General features: G+C 44.1%; 1 long non-coding RNA gene across 1 annotated transcript in view; it reads right to left on the reverse strand.

Annotated features, from left to right (window-relative positions):
- Positions 1-2,017: 2,017 nt before the first annotated feature.
- The window catches only part of LOC111557524, a 338,367-nt gene continuing 324,829 nt past the window's right edge, over positions 2,018-15,555 (reverse strand). Inside the window, exon 5 of the long non-coding RNA XR_006588991.1 lies at positions 2,018-5,566. This is a non-coding gene — a long non-coding RNA (uncharacterized LOC111557524). The remainder of the gene's footprint in view (positions 5,567-15,555) is intronic.

Below are 15,555 nucleotides of genomic sequence, written 5' to 3' on the forward strand. Positions count from 1 at the left end.
CGTAGGCTGGTTGTGATACAGCGATACTTCTGTAACCATTAAGCATAAATTGAAAGGAAGGTGTCTCACAGACGGGAGCTGTCTGTGAGCTCAGAGCAAAGGTAGTGGAAACAAACGCACCACACATAATTAGAAGCCCCCCGTCACCTCTGTCCCATCTCCTGGCTCCCAGGAGAGTGCAGCTGGATTTCCTCCTTTCCAGAATCTATCACTCAGGTTAACTTGCAATGGAGTTCTGACCATGCTGATGGGCTTGCCTGGGGAATGTGGTCTAGCCTGGAATTTGGGCTCCTCTGAAGGGGAAGGGGTGATAATGTGAGAAGCTCAGATTGTTAACACTGTAAGGTTCTTTCCCCAAAGTAGATTCCTTGCCTTTTACTATCTAGATCAAATTATTTGTGCACTTCAGCCACACGCCCTGCGAAATGCTTCCCTGATTGCTCTAGTTTCCTTTAGGCCAGACATCAACCAGTGGCCAGTGGGCATCAGCGACGGTACAAAGGATTCTGGAATACCAGCCTTGTGCCTGACCTACAATGACATTTTCCCATGTCAGGCTTTTGTTTCTGAGGCTGAGAAACAGACCACGACAACGAGAGAAGCCCCAAAAGGCTAACGGAATGGAAGTTAGCAGAGTGTAATGAGAAAATGATAGGAAAATGTAAAAGCTATATGAAACAAAAGTGTAGGGAATGCCCCACCTTTTAGTGGACAAGTTAAGAGCTTCATAAACTGTCAGGTGTCTGTGCAGATAGCTGTCTGGGGGGCGTTGTACCACGTGAGGTCAGCAGTCTTGCTTTCCTATTTCGGCGGCCCGAACGGGTTGGCTCCTTGAGAAAACCCTGAACTCTAATGGACAGCCTGGTTGTAAGCTGTCTTAGAACTAACTGAAGGAAGATGACTCACTTCAGATAAGCAAACGGGATTTCCCCGAGGAAATTATCTCTTTGCATCTATCCCCACCTCTCCCCAGGCCTGATAGAGTAACTGACACAAAGTAGGTACCCTGCGAACTAAGAATTTTCTCTCATTCTGTCAGTTTATTGGGTATCCCAAAAGATCCTTCACATTATGTTTTATTCTTCTAAACACACTTAAACACTCCTTTTGTGATTCACCCCCCACCCCCACCCCCAGAGAACGCTACAGCTCACTTTTGAGAGACCACCGGCTGTGCAAATTATGCTATGCCCTGGTGGTTCCTTTAAGACAACCAGGAATTTACCTGCCAGGGCTGTTCCCTTAAAGGAAGTCTCCCTTTAAATCTCTCAGTATACACAGATTGCGTGTGTGAACATATGCTCAGGTCCCATGTTTTATGGAAACGACACTGAATCATTTTGCAACAAAGGAAGGGCTTTGGATGCTTTGGGGAGGTGTGGCTGAGTGGCAGGATCTGGGCAAACCAGTTGAATGGGTGTGCCCCGAAGCAGCCAATGGCCTACTCTGGAAGGAACTGAGTACAGAAACCAGAACGAGCTATGATTACAGACGACCTAAAGCATTCCTACCCATAATCCTGGGATGCTGTCTTCTTTCCAACACATGGAAAGAGGTTCCTAGCCAGCGAACGGCCTGTTGCTCACCAGACTGAGAGTTACTCACACCTTTCCACTTAGATTCTCCTAGCCAAAGAGCCCCTTACAGAGCTCCACACCAGCAGTTTCGGGCTCCAAGGAGCCCCAGAGTTTCTCAGAGTTGCCTTTAGGTCAATTGTAGGAGCAAGGAGATGGGATGAGATCATTCTTGAAGTTTCTGCTTCAGCTACAGCAGCTCTGATTTTGTTTTGTTTCATGTCTTGGGGTTCTTTTAGTGAGTTAAGAAAAGAATACTTCTGCTTTTAAAATGTTTGAAAACCATTCTTTTCCTTCCTTCCTTCCTTTCTTCCTCCTTCCTTCCTTCCTTCCTTCCTTCCTTCCTTCCTTCCTTCCTTCCTTCCTTCCTTCCTTCCTCCTTCCTTCCTTCCTTCCTTCCTTCCTTCCTTCCTTCCTTCCTTCCTTCCTTTTTCTTTCGACACACTGAGTCCAAGAGATGAGATGTGAAGCTGAAAGGTCACCAAAGATTTCCATGTTACCAAATCTAACCCTCTTCCTAGTTCATCTCTTGGCAGCATTTGACCCAGTTTACCAATCCCTTTGTTTTGAAATATTTTCTTCTCTTGGCTTCCAAGAACATCTCTCCTGGAGTTCATGCTTTGATACTGGCTGCTTCCCTTTGGTACATTTTGCTGGACCGCAGTACACCACCTTCAAATACTGCCCTTTCCAGGGTTCTGCTCCGGGATCCTTCTTCGACTATATACTCATCCTAGGTGATCACACCTGCCCCCGTAGCTGTAAACGCTATGTGAGGCCAGTGATTCCTACTTACCTATCCGCAGTTCTGACCTCTTCCCCTGAACTCAAGACTTGGGTACGTAACTTCATGTCTTTTCCATTTGGATATCTACCAGGCATCTCAAATTTAACATTTTGAAGACAGATGTCTCGAATCTCCTACCTCTGTTCTGTACTTGCCCAGCTGTCCCCATCCAATGACTGGGAGCCTTGTATGCCACCTGGGAGGTGAACTGGAGTAGTATTCCTAGGTGCGGAACGTATTGCCTACAGAATTTCCTCAAACACCACGGGCAAAAACTTAGGAACCGTTCTTGATTCTCCTCTTTCTTTACCCCTACATTCAATCGGTCAGCATCAGGGCTCTGGTTCACCAAGTCCTACTCCACAGACACCACCTGAGCTTGTGTGCTATTCACCTACGTTACAGGAATAGCCTCCTATCTGGTCTCACGGCTCATTCTCCCGCCTCTGCTTATCTCGTAATCCATTCTCCTTTAGGCTCTTCTAAAAGCGGATATCAAACCATATTACTGTCCGGCTCAAAACCTTCCAGTGACCACCTGTTGCACTCAGTATAAAATCCAGTTTCTTTCCCCCACCTGTGCGGCCCCTGCCTTTCTTAATGACTTCAGGTGGTATTACTCTTACCCTCCCAAGTTCCAGGCACACGGAATTTCTTCTGATCCCTGGAGCACTCCGAGTTCAATTTTATATCAGACCCTTGCAGCAGCTGCCCCCTCTGCTTGGACTCTTCTTCCCCTAGGCCTCAACCTCAAGTCTAAATGTTACTGTTGGCCTTCAGAAAAGCCTTCCTTGACCTACTTTTTAAATGTAGCCTTTCCAGGCACTTTCTCACATGTTTTCTTATTTTATTTCAATCATAGCACTTAAAACTATCCAACTTTTTTTCTTTCTCTTATTCATTACTTGATACACTGTTTCCCTCTACTCGAGGTCCTGGCGAATAGGAACCTTGGCTGTCTTGCGCAATGCTTTCTCTCTGGTCCCTAGAACCGACACATAACTCACGTTCGACAGGAACATTTTGAGCAAACGAATGAAAGTGACTTGTTCAAGGACACACAGTCCCTGGTAGAACAAAGACTCTGATCAGGATGCCATACTCCCGCTTCATGGAGGGACTCATGAGACGGACTTCAAGTGGCTCTGTGCAGGACAGAGTGCTTTACGGATTTATGTAATGTCTTCTTTTCCGTGGAGCAAAACAAAGAAATAAATAAAGTTCCCTGAGATAAAACCTCTGGAGTCATGGGGATATTTTACTGCCCAGAAAATAATCTACTTGTTCAATAAACATTTATTGCGGGCCTATTACATGGAACTGTCAGGCATCAGGAATATAGCCATGAGTAAGACACAGTCCCCACCCTCTTTTCTAGACAAGGAGACACCTAAGCAGATGATGACAGTACTCAATTTTTAGTGGACAGGATAATAGCGAGCACACACTGAGCATTCATTATGAATGGATACTCTTCTGAAAGTTTTAAGTGCTTAACACACTTATTTCCGACAGCAATCCTATGTGGTATTTACTATTATTACTCCCACGTTTTACAGCTGATGAAACTGAGGCATAGGTGAGGTACTTTGCTCAAAGTCAGAGAGGTAGCATGTACTGGGCCGGGCTTTGAACCCTGGCGATCTACTATGGAGTGCATCTTTGTGGCCACTATGCCATAGTGCTTCTCTCATGGAGGTGCGTGGAAAACGTCATAGGAGCATAAGGAATGATTCCCTCTATCCTTGGTGGCAAGGGAGATGCAGTGAAGGCTTCACTGTGGAAATGACATTTGGTTTGGATCTTGAAGGAGGGAGGGGGTTCCCACAGGGGAGAATGCGAGGTACACAGCACAGCTTGTGCAAAGCCACCAAGTTGGGAAGGACCGGACTGTCTCAGAAGTCTGGTGGAATTTTGTGCAGCTGGCACATAGTGAGCAGTCGGGAAGGGATGGCAGGTAAAACCGGAGAGAAATGCAGGGGCCAGGATGAGAGGCACCTTCTACTGCAGGCTAAGGAGAAGAAGTTTTACAGCCTTGGCGATGGGGAGCAAGTGGAGAGTGCCAGGCCAGTGAATTGCACATTCTAAGTCTGCTTTTAGAAACGCTGCAGGGTTCATGCCAAGGGTGGATGGGAGAAGCAGAGAAGATAGTAGAGAGACTAGGAAGTGCTCGCAGCGGTCCAGGCAGCAGGTGCAGAGGGCCCGCGGGTCATCGTGGCCCCTAAGTCTCAGGGAAGAAGGGGGTGTCTGATGCTCCATGTGGAAGGAGAGGAAAAGAACAGCTGCTTGGGTAAGCTAAATGTGCTTGCCTAAGGCATGTGTGGGCCATCTCTCCAAAGTCTCACTGGCCCCTGGCTCAGCTGCCCCACCCTCTGACTCTAGCCAGCTGTTGCAAGGGCTCTGGGCCCTGACACTGCCTCCTGGGCCCTGTTGTGGCTTCAGGACCTGCTAGGAAAAGGCTACTGTCTTCTCAGTAATGGCCGCACCTCAGCCCAGTGCAGAAGTGATGTCAATGCATTTTTGTCCTGCCTGTCTGTCACTGTTCTTTCACAACAGGCTTTACAGACATGCTGAGGTCACACAGAACGTGTTAACGCGTTTGGGAGATTATTATCGTTTTGTCATTCCTGTGTTTGGTTATGGGAGATGAGTTCTTTTGGTATTTAGACAAGAAAAGCATTGGAATTACCATGATCTCTCTCTACAGTTGATACATGGAAATGACCAGAGAAGAAAATGTCAGTATCCACAGACCTCTGCAGACCACCCTACGCCCCTCAGCAAGAACAGTAGCTAGAGATTTTTCCCATAGTACTCAAAATTAGTAGAAAGAAGGGTTTTGGGTTTTAATTTTGTTTTTATGGAGCTATTTCTGCCTCTCAAGTTTACACTATTAAACTGGCCACGATGAATTTTTTTTATAAGAAATAACTCCTAAATATAAAGAATTCCACTGACCTTCCCAGTGTGAGAGTTGTTCTCTGTGGTAAAGACTTGATTGGAGCCAGCTGTGACCAAGCTATTTCCTCATCGCTTGTCCTGCCATCAGTGAAAATTGTCCTTCCGTCAACTTCCCCTCGCCCCTCTTCACCTGAGCATTTCCACGAAGCTTACCTGTGTCGCAGGTGCTGTCACGGTGAGACGTCTCAGAACAACATCCAGGAGTTTAGAGGAGTGGCTGATGGTGATTTGCTCCCAGGATACCCTGTTAGTTTTAAAGAAATTATACTTCTTTATATAAGAAGACGGGATATTTATTAGCTTTATGTCAATACCTAATCCCAATGCCTAAAAATCTAGTTGCTATCGATACGGTGATTTTAACAAAATCTCACTGTCATCAACTTGTTGTTTTTGTGACTCGGTATATTTTGTGATTCAGCCTCCATAACACATGCCTGCAGAGAGCTGCAGATGTTTTCAGACTTAGGTATCTTTTACCAGCCTGGGGCTTCCACTGATCTTACCACATTAGGGAAGGGTGCGAGCTACGATGCTGGAGGACTCATTGTGCCGAGGAACTGTTACAATAGATTAAACTATGGTTGGAATTGTTTAGGGCAGAACTTTTAAAAACCTTTAAAAAGGGGCGCCTGGGTGGCGCAGTCGGTTGAGCGTCCGACTTCAGCCAGGTCACGATCTCGCGCTCCGTGAGTTCGAGCCCCGCGTCGGGCTCTGGGCTGATGGCTCAGAGCCTGGAGCCTGTTTCCGATTCTGTGTCTCCCTCTCTCTCTGCCCCTCCCCCGTTCATGCTCTGTCTCTCTCTGTCCCAAAAATAAATAAATGTAAAAAAAAAAAATAAAAATAAAAATAAAAACCTTTAAAAAGTTTGAAACACAAGCTGTAGGAGATATTTTAAGGAAAAAAAAATTCCATTATGTACTAACTGGGAGATATGGTACATAATTTTTATTTTGTCTTAGAGACTCATAATAAACTGTTCTGTCTGATTTTCTTTAAACATGGCATTTGCTTATACTTGTAATAACCATAGAGCCATGGTGCATATGTGTGTATGTGTAACAGTGCAAGAAATCTGCAATGCGTGATTTTCTAATGTTTGCCTAAAAAATGCAAGATGCAAGCCCACAACTGACGTACTGTCCTACGTGTGGATGTTCCATTCAGGTTGTGCTGCCTATTAGCTCTTTTTCTGATGGATTTTTCAAAGCTCAGGTAGTCCGTTGAAAGTTCATCTTCATGACCTTGTCCAGTCTCGCTACCTCCCATACCACGGCATTTTCCTTCCTCATCAAATTGGTGGGAAGAATGTTCTAGGTTTTTTTCCTCCTAGTCACCTTCCACTTGCTAGTTAATTGCACTGCACCACCCAGCAGGTCCCTATCACTGCTCTCTTGTTCCACAGAAAAGAAGCTGAGATGCCAATTCCAAAGATTCTTTTCAGGTGCCTTTACCTTTCTGAGCCAGTTGATAATGCTACAAAACGATTTAACTCTGGGAATGGTGTCTTCCTCAAGCTGTTAGGATATTAACCTACCTTTTCTTAGTATCTCAGCCATCCCTTCTCTGCTTCTATACATCCCACCTTCTTTCTCCCTCATCCAAACAATAAACGAGCTCCTATTAAACATCTGTTATTCCCTTTACATATTTTATCTCATTTGACCTTCACAATGGAGGTTGGCAGTAGTGGCCCAATTTTAGTGTTGAGAAACCAAAGTTCAGAGAGCTCAAGATACCTGCTTAAGGTCACACAGCTAATGAGTGGCAGGATAAGAAACTGCATTTGTATTTGCCAAATTCCCAATTCTGTATTATTTTCTCTACTCCTGTATCTCAAACAAGGGTATGAGTGCCCTGGATGAGGGGGCGGGCAAAACCGTTGGCCAGTAAAGTTGAATCTACTAGACTATCTATACTGCTTAAGCATTGTGGGGAGAAAGTAAATACTTTAAAATATTTTCATGGCAAAGCAAACCAATCCATAATACATGCTAAGCTACATATTTCAAAAGAATTTTAAAGATGAAACTTGCAATTGCAATGAAAACTGCTTTTTGAGATAGCTTTGAGCCGAGCATCTGGATTCCCAAGGAGCTCAGTTTATTCTTCTTTACCATCCGGGCTACACCATGGAAAATATGCTTTGCTTATACCTTGTTACTCTTCGTTGCAAGAACCACTATGTAGGGTTCTAAACTCAGCTCTCATCTCTAGATGTTCTTGTCGTGATTCTGTTCATCACCATGATTCTGTCTCTAGCTTCCATTCTCTTTCAACAGATGCCACCGATCCACCTATTCTTTGCTCCATGAGAGTTTTTCTGTACATCTATTAACTTATAGGACATCTCTATCTCTACGCGTGTCCAGAAATAGCAAGCAAAGCATTTAAAAAATGAAATTCCTTGGGGAGCCTGGTTGGCTCGGTTGGTTAAGCACCTGACTCTTGATTTCAGCTCAGGTCATGATCTCATGGCTTGTGAGTTCAAGCCTCATGTCAAGCTCTGTGCTGACAGGGCAGAGCCTACTTAGGATTTTCTCTCTCCCTCTCTCTATGCTCATTCTCCATGAATTTTACTGCCGTTTTCCCGACCATTCATACTTGAAACACATTTGCCTTATCCTCACATTTGTAAAGTTTAAAACACCAGCTGTCTGGTGGCTGTCCTCCTTTTCCTTTGTGGCCACCCTGGGTCAGTCCCTCTTTAGTCCTTGTTTAGCTCAGTTGTTCTCAAATGGGCAATTTTGTCCCCCAAGGAACACTGGCAATGTCTGGAGACATTTTTGGTTGTCCCAGTTGGCATCTAGTAGGTAGAGGTCAGAGATGCCACTAAACGTCTTACAATGCACAGGACTGCCCCTCCCCCCCAACATTGAGCTCCAACAGTCAAAAGTGTGGTTGGGAGATGTGGTCCTGGTCTATGAGAAAACTTTGCTCCTTGGGTTCCTTCTATCTGCTCCTGCTTCACTCTCCATTCAGCTGCCAGTATGGATCACTCCACCAGTGAATGACCAGTCCATGACTCCTAGTAAATCTTTAATCCTGTCGTTCAAGAATCTCCAAGAGTTCTAGTCTTACTTGCCACTCCTTCCCATCATAGCAGACATCATCATACCAGATATTCCCCTGGCCGCATCCTCTACTCTTGATGCCTTTATTTTCCTCCCCTCAGCCTCACCCTTCCTGTCACTGCCTATCAAAGCCCTGTCCCTCTTTCCAGCCCAAATCCAAAGGCTACTTTACTTTCTGCAGCCTCTCCAGATTCTCCCAAAGGGGTTATGCCTTTCTCAACTCTTCTCTGGGTGGAATGCTGTCATCAGTAAGTTGTACATCCTTGAGGACAGCACCTGGGCCCAGATGCTCGCACTCAGATCACACACCATTGAGCCTCATCTGGCATGTTTCAGGATGGCAGTTGAGGAGGGAGAAGTGGAAGAAATGAGAAGGGAACAGACATTCATACAGAGAGGAATAGAGAGGAATATGAGGAGCAGAGGTGGCCCCATCACAGTGCTGACAACTGGTGGCTTGGCTTCATGGGCTTCTCCAGCCATCATCTTCCATTAAGGCATCTCTACAGCTCCTCCAATTTACTCTTCCTTCCTTCCCTCCCTCCCTCCCTTTCTTCTTCCCTTACTCCTTTCCTCTTTCATTTCTTTTAGGACATTTGTTCTTGAATGGAGGATATTACTGCCAAAGGGATAAAAATTGCATCTTGGATGTAGAAGAAAAAGAAAAGAACTTAGGTATTCCCATGGTTTGTGGCCCTCCAAAGCTCTACTCTACCCAAAGAAATCTTAAGAATTTCTCTCATTAGGGAAAATTTACATCTTAATTTATGTTTTCTCTTTGTTGGGGATTGGTGGTGATAATTTTTTTTTAAGTGGAGAAATGATGATTTAGAATAAAGTAAAGGGTGGGGCACCTGGGGTGTTTCAGTCAGTTAAGCGTCTGACTCTTGACCTTGGCTTAGGTCATGGTCTCGGAATTTACGGTTTCAAGCCCAGCATCGGGCTCTGTACTGGCAGCATGGAGCCTGCTTGGGATTCGGTCTCTCCTTCTCCCTGCTCCTCCCTCTCTTTCTCCCTCTTTCTCAAAATAAATAAGCTTAAAAATTTTTAAAAAGTTAAAAAATAAAGTAAAAGTGGCTTTATATACACATGCTTATAATTTTTAAAACCCATGGAAAAATTAAAAAAATAGAACTACGCTATGACCCAGCAATTGCACCACTAGGAATTTATCCAAAGGATACAAAAATGTTTACTTCAAAGGGGCATATGCATCCCAATGTTTATAGCAGCACTATCAATAGCCAAATTACGGAAAGAGACCAAATGTCCATTGACTGATGAGTGGATAAAGATGTGGTATATACATATAATGGAATACTACTCAGTGATGAAAGAGAATGAAGTCTTGCCATTTGCAACAATGTGGATGTAACTAGAGGGTATTATGCTAAGTGAAATAAGTCATCAAAGAAAGACAGATGTCATATGATATCACTCATATGTGGAATTTGAGAAACTAAACAGATGGAACACAGGTGAAGGGAAGGAAAAATAAGATAAAAACAGAGAGGGAGGCAAACCCTAAGAGACTCTTAAATACAGAGAACAAACTGAGGGTGCTGGAGAAGTTAAATGGGTGATGGGCATTAAGGAGGGCGCTTCTCAGGATGAGCACTGGACGTCATACGTCAGAGATAAATCACTGGGTTCTACTCCTAAAGCCAAGACTATACTGTATATTAACTAACTCGAATTTAAATAGCAATAAAATAAAATATTAAATCCTTTCATTTGTGAATCGTTAAAGAAAATACAAAGTACTTCAAATTTGGTTGTGATTTTCTCACATGTTACTTTCTCCATTTTGTCTATAAGGAAAATGATGCTCAGAGAAATTAGGTACATTAATTCATCCCAGGTTGTTCAGGTTTAAGAGAACCGGTTCAAGAAAACACTTAAGAGCAAGACTGGCACATGCTTCACACAATGACATTAGCTACTGGTATAAGCTGCACCAGCACCAGCTCCGCTGTTACTGTTTTTACAACGTCCCAGTTTCTGTAATCAGGTACTAAGAGTGAGTTCAACTCTATAGATGAGGTAGGAAGTCACCACAGGCTGCATAATTGCAAACTATGGTAAGTGCAGCGAACTAGGAGAGTGTGTAACAGGAGGAACTGAGTTAGTGGTAGGGAAGAGGGGGCAGGAGGAATGAGGAAGGCCCCCAAGGGCAATGATAATGAGCTAAGATCTGAAGCATGAGTTGAGTTCAGTGGGTGAATTAGGACGTGAGAAGTATTCCCTGGGGAGGACCAAAGTCTCTCAAGGCTTCAGAGCAGAAAGGAACATGGAGTATTTGAAAGACAGAGACACCAGTGTGACCGGAGCCCAGACAGCAAAACAACAAGTGGCTCAGGATGAGTCTGTGGAGGTATGCTGGACCCTGGAGGCCATAGCAAGAGATTCCATTTTATCCCAAGATAAATTGGAGCTGTTGAAGGGTTTTAAGTAAGGGACTGACATGCTGTGACTTCTAAGGTGATATCAGTGGGGATGAAGAGTGTGCAAACTTGAAGATATTCAGAAGGCAAAATCTGTAAGGATGGATTACATGAAGAGTGAGAGGGAGGTGTTGAGGACAAGCCATGGGCTTTGAGTTTGGAGAACTGCATGGATGGTGGTAACATATCAGAGGTCACCTAGTTAGTAAGCAGCAAAGGCAGGCCTATGACCCAACCTATGATCCAAGGCTTAGGTCAATGACCTATAACAACATATCTCAGCCTGTTCCCAGTGGCTGTGGTTGACCTACATCTGCCCCATTTCCTGTTGAAGCATTATACCCTTGGATATGGACCTTATAGAAATGTTCTTCCCAAAGTGGAAGCTTCTAATAACCTTGGACTTGGAGTTAGGGGAGCTGGATTAAAATTTCTGTAGCATGGACAGGCCACTCAGAATTGTTGAGCTGACACCCTCATTCTGTGAAACACAGATGGTCAAAGTACCCACTTCAAAGGTTAGTGCTGGGGACCAGGTGGTGGAAGGGAGCCAGTCTAATGTGTACATTTGAACTTAAAGTCTGGGCACTGAATTCCATTATACTTCTCAAGTTACGGTTGTATCTTTTTCTCTATGGTTTGTTCTTGTGACATATGGGCCAAGAAGAGCTTTTGGTTGGGCCAAGATATTTTTGTTCCGGAGTCCCAGGTGAAGTCAGTTGCAATTTCCTGCATGTTAGAGGCTCAAGAAATGTGTGCTGCAAATGTGGTGTGGTGGCCCCCATCACCAGGTGGGCCACTAAGTTCTTGTGTTTCAGGTCCAGAAATAAAACACCATAGTTGGTTAGGAGCCAAAGTAAGGCAGATAATCTCAAAGTTACAATGTGTCAGAGTCACCTGTGATAGCTTTTTAAGAACACAGATTCCTGGGTCCTACCACACTAGATATCATAACTTGGTAAGCCAGCAGGTGGCCAAAGAATTGAATTTTCATAAGCCCACAAGGTGAAACTAAGCCTGGTCACGTGAGTGCTGCCCTGAAAGAAACATGAGCCTGGAGTGTACCGATTTGGTTGGGATTCTTTGGGGCAGAAACCCTGTCTGCTTCCCCACACCATGGTCTAGTAGGGTGCTAAACAAACATTTGAGCTAAGTTGAATAAACATTGAGTTTTGTCAAATTGAATTACTGTACCCTGCTTTATTTTTCTTCCCATCCATCCCAAGTCAAATGTTGACAAATCTGCTATGATTTCAGGAACAATGGATTTTAGACAGAGGGGTAAAGTTCAGGAAAGTGTGTGTGTGTGTGTGTGTGTGTGTGTGTGTGTGTGTGTAGTTATGGAAATCCCACAGTACTACCAAGCAAGTTAAAAGGATTTGGGATTCCCATCCATTAGGACCTGCTGCTGATGGTACTCCATTCCCATTCCATCTCTACCATTCACTGGAAGTTTTCATGGAGACACAGAATTAAAAGTAAATGAGGCCAGGTCCAGGTTGAACAAGGCACATACCTCACCTGTGATGCATTCTCCCTGGGAGCAGGTGGCCAAACCCTGGAGCCCCCCTTATGCCCTGAGGGCAGCACCGTGGGGGCTGTCTGGCTTCTTCCTGACCACATAGGATTCCATTCTCTCCCCTGTGCAGCAGCCCATCCTCACATCTCCCTCCCTCCAGTATTGAAATATTTTACGAATTGTGGAGTTAAATGTTGCAATAGCTGGGACAGAACAACCCACCGGGCTTGCTTTACTGCCACCACAGGCATGGTGGTGACCAGCTTTCCTATATAACACAAGTCCTCATACATATTTGAAAAGCAAAACTTAAATCATGTACTTGGTAGACATACGATTTCAAAATACCACGTACAAGAGGATGTACTTACAGGAAACACAGGGTAAAGAGCAAAAGGGTCTTGGAAAGGACAAGGCAGGTAACTGTAGTGACTAGTTTTTTTTTCTTTATCATAACTAAGCTACCCACTAATGTTGATTCCTGTCACCTAACCCTTTATTCTCACAATCGCTGTCCCACTTCTTTCTTCCAGACTGGTTCATGCTTTCTGAAGGAACCTAATTTTGCCTGTAACTTTTAATTGATCATGGGTCAATGTCAGCCTTTGGAAGGCCACCGGATGGACAGGTAGAAATTGGGAGCAGATGGAAGAACAAGGTTTGAATCCTGGATTCCCCACATGAGTGATCGTGGGTGAAATCTTCCACCCTAACAAATACCTATGTCATGCTCTATGCCCTCCAGAAGTGGAGTGAACATCAGGGCAAGAAGAGTTTAGAACTAAGTCCATGATGCAGAGGGCATTGTAGGCCTGTCTTTTATTAGGGCAGGCCTTATGAGCAGGATGTAGGCTTGCTGGCTTAAAGGAGATGCTTGCTAAGGTTTATTTTAGCACCCGAATTCCTCTTCCCCCTTTAAAGGGGTTGTTGCCCTTTAAAGGGCATGTTGAGTTTTAAAAACGTGTTTGTTTTTCTTATTTGTATTCTGTAACTTTATAATGCACTCCACTGTATCTCTGAAAGCTCTTTATAAAGAGATTGTTGGATGGGCAACTCATATATATGTGGAAAGCCACTGCATGCAGTTGACAGTTAGTGAGTCCTAGCCTAAATGGAAGGCACACCAATGATAATAATTTTTTTTGATATGATGTTACCCCTTGCATTCTGAGAGAGACTTAGTTCCCCAGACAAACAGTTACTCAGCAGAAATCTCCTGTTGTTCTAAAATATGATCAGTTTCTGGATGAGTATCAAGCAGTTCTGAGATGCCATGGAGAGAACAAGGCCATCAACCACTTTTCTTGAAAGTACAGTCCATCTCCATCTGCCCACCTCCCCAGATTCCTTGTCTGAATCGAGTCTATGCTCAGAACACACGCTCTCTTTTTTTAGAATGTGCTTTGGAACATCAATGCTTTAGGAAAAGAATAACTGATCTCCCAAAGGTCCAGGCTATTACTCAGTGGTCCTATTTGCCAGAGAGTTTAGGTTGAAGAACATTCTGGGCTCCACCCAACCCCACATAGTAAGAAATGCATTCTCATACAGGACGAAGGGAAGGTATGTTATCAGACCAGATTTTACCATTTAGGAGTAAACCAATGATTTAACCCAGACAGTGTGACCAAAGGAAAGAAACTACTACTCTATCAACCTATAAACCCCATTTCTGACATTCCAGCACCAGCCATATTATTCAAACATCCAGATTCCTAAGAGTGCTCAAGTTTGGCCTAGAATATGAGTCATTTATTGAGAAGTACTATGTACCTTATGCTGCATTAGGCACAAAGAAAAATGAGAAAACATATATGAAGTGTGTTAGAATAGTTTCAGGTTCTGAGGAGCCTAGGTGGCTCAGTTGGTTGAGTGTCCCACTCTTGATCTCGGTCCAGGTTGTGATCTCACGGTTCATGAGTTCGAGCCCTGCATTGGGCTCTGTGCTCGCTCTCGCTCTCTCTCTCTCTCTGTCTCAATAAATAAATAAATAAACATTAAAAAAAAAAAGAATGGTTTCAGGTTCTGGAACACAGCAATTGTTTAAAAGTGGTGTTATTGCTGTTGTCGTCGTTGTTGTTTATTGTCATTGTTGCTGTTAGGTGTCATTGTCCCTGGGCAAGTTCTGTATCTTGTACCAGTAGTGTTTGACATCACTGATTACTCCCTTCTTAAACCTCTGTCCTCTTAGATTCTCCTCCTACTTCTTGAACCATAACTTGTTTGATTTGCTTTTATAAGAGATATGTTATCTAATTTATCCATTGATCTATCTATCTCCCACATATTATTCCCATCTTTTCTCTCTGGCTTTTCTGTGATCTAGTCTGGTGAAGAGCAGAGACTTCTTTAATCTCCCCTTCTCTCTAGTCTATAAGACCCTTGAGGGCAGGGACTAAGACCTATATGCCTGCATATGCCCAGAGTCTGAAAGGAGCTCAGTAAGTATCTGCCAAGGACATATGTGACCAATGGATCAATAAATGAATGAATGAACTTAATCTTTTCACCACTAGTCTTTCCCTCTCCAGCTAGTCATGCCCACTGCAGGCATAGCTACTTCCTGAAAATTCCATCTTTACCCATTTATTTCTTGCTCAAAAATATAAGTGTCTCTCCTTTACTCTACAGGCCAGCTTTCAAGCCACCCCCATCCTGTTATCTTGCTCTAATGTCCTGTCCAATGTCACCTCCTACTCTTGTCAGCCTAAATCCTGGGGCCAGGCAGGTAGGGGTCCTCTCAGGCACTGAATTTTTGTGTACTCACTCTTTCCAGATCCCTGCTCATGACTTTATAGCCTTTTTGTCTGCCTATCAAAGTGTGACCCATCCTTCAATGCCCACTTATCAGGTCTTTGTAACAATAGAGCCCACACAGACACAGCCCCTTCTCAGAACTTCCCACATCCACACTGCCTCTGGTTGGCTTCTCATCAAATGCTGCCCTGTATTATTAGTGGCAGTCAATTCATAAGGCCTTGATAGTAGATGCCTTATGTTTCTTTTGGATCTGGACCATTGTTAAGGAGTCTTGTCAAAGTAGTCCTATCAGAGTGCACCAAATGCAGCATGAATTTTACAGAAGAGAATTCTATAAAGCGTAAAGCTGAGCTTGGCCCTTCCGTTCCCATTGAATCACTAAATTTACAACTTTGGATATGGAGCAGAACACAGTGAAGTCTTTGGGTCTCCAGTG

This window comes from Felis catus, chromosome D4 (assembly GCF_018350175.1).
Source record: "Felis catus isolate Fca126 chromosome D4, F.catus_Fca126_mat1.0, whole genome shotgun sequence".
In the NCBI taxonomy this organism is placed as follows: domain Eukaryota; kingdom Metazoa; phylum Chordata; class Mammalia; order Carnivora; family Felidae; genus Felis; species Felis catus.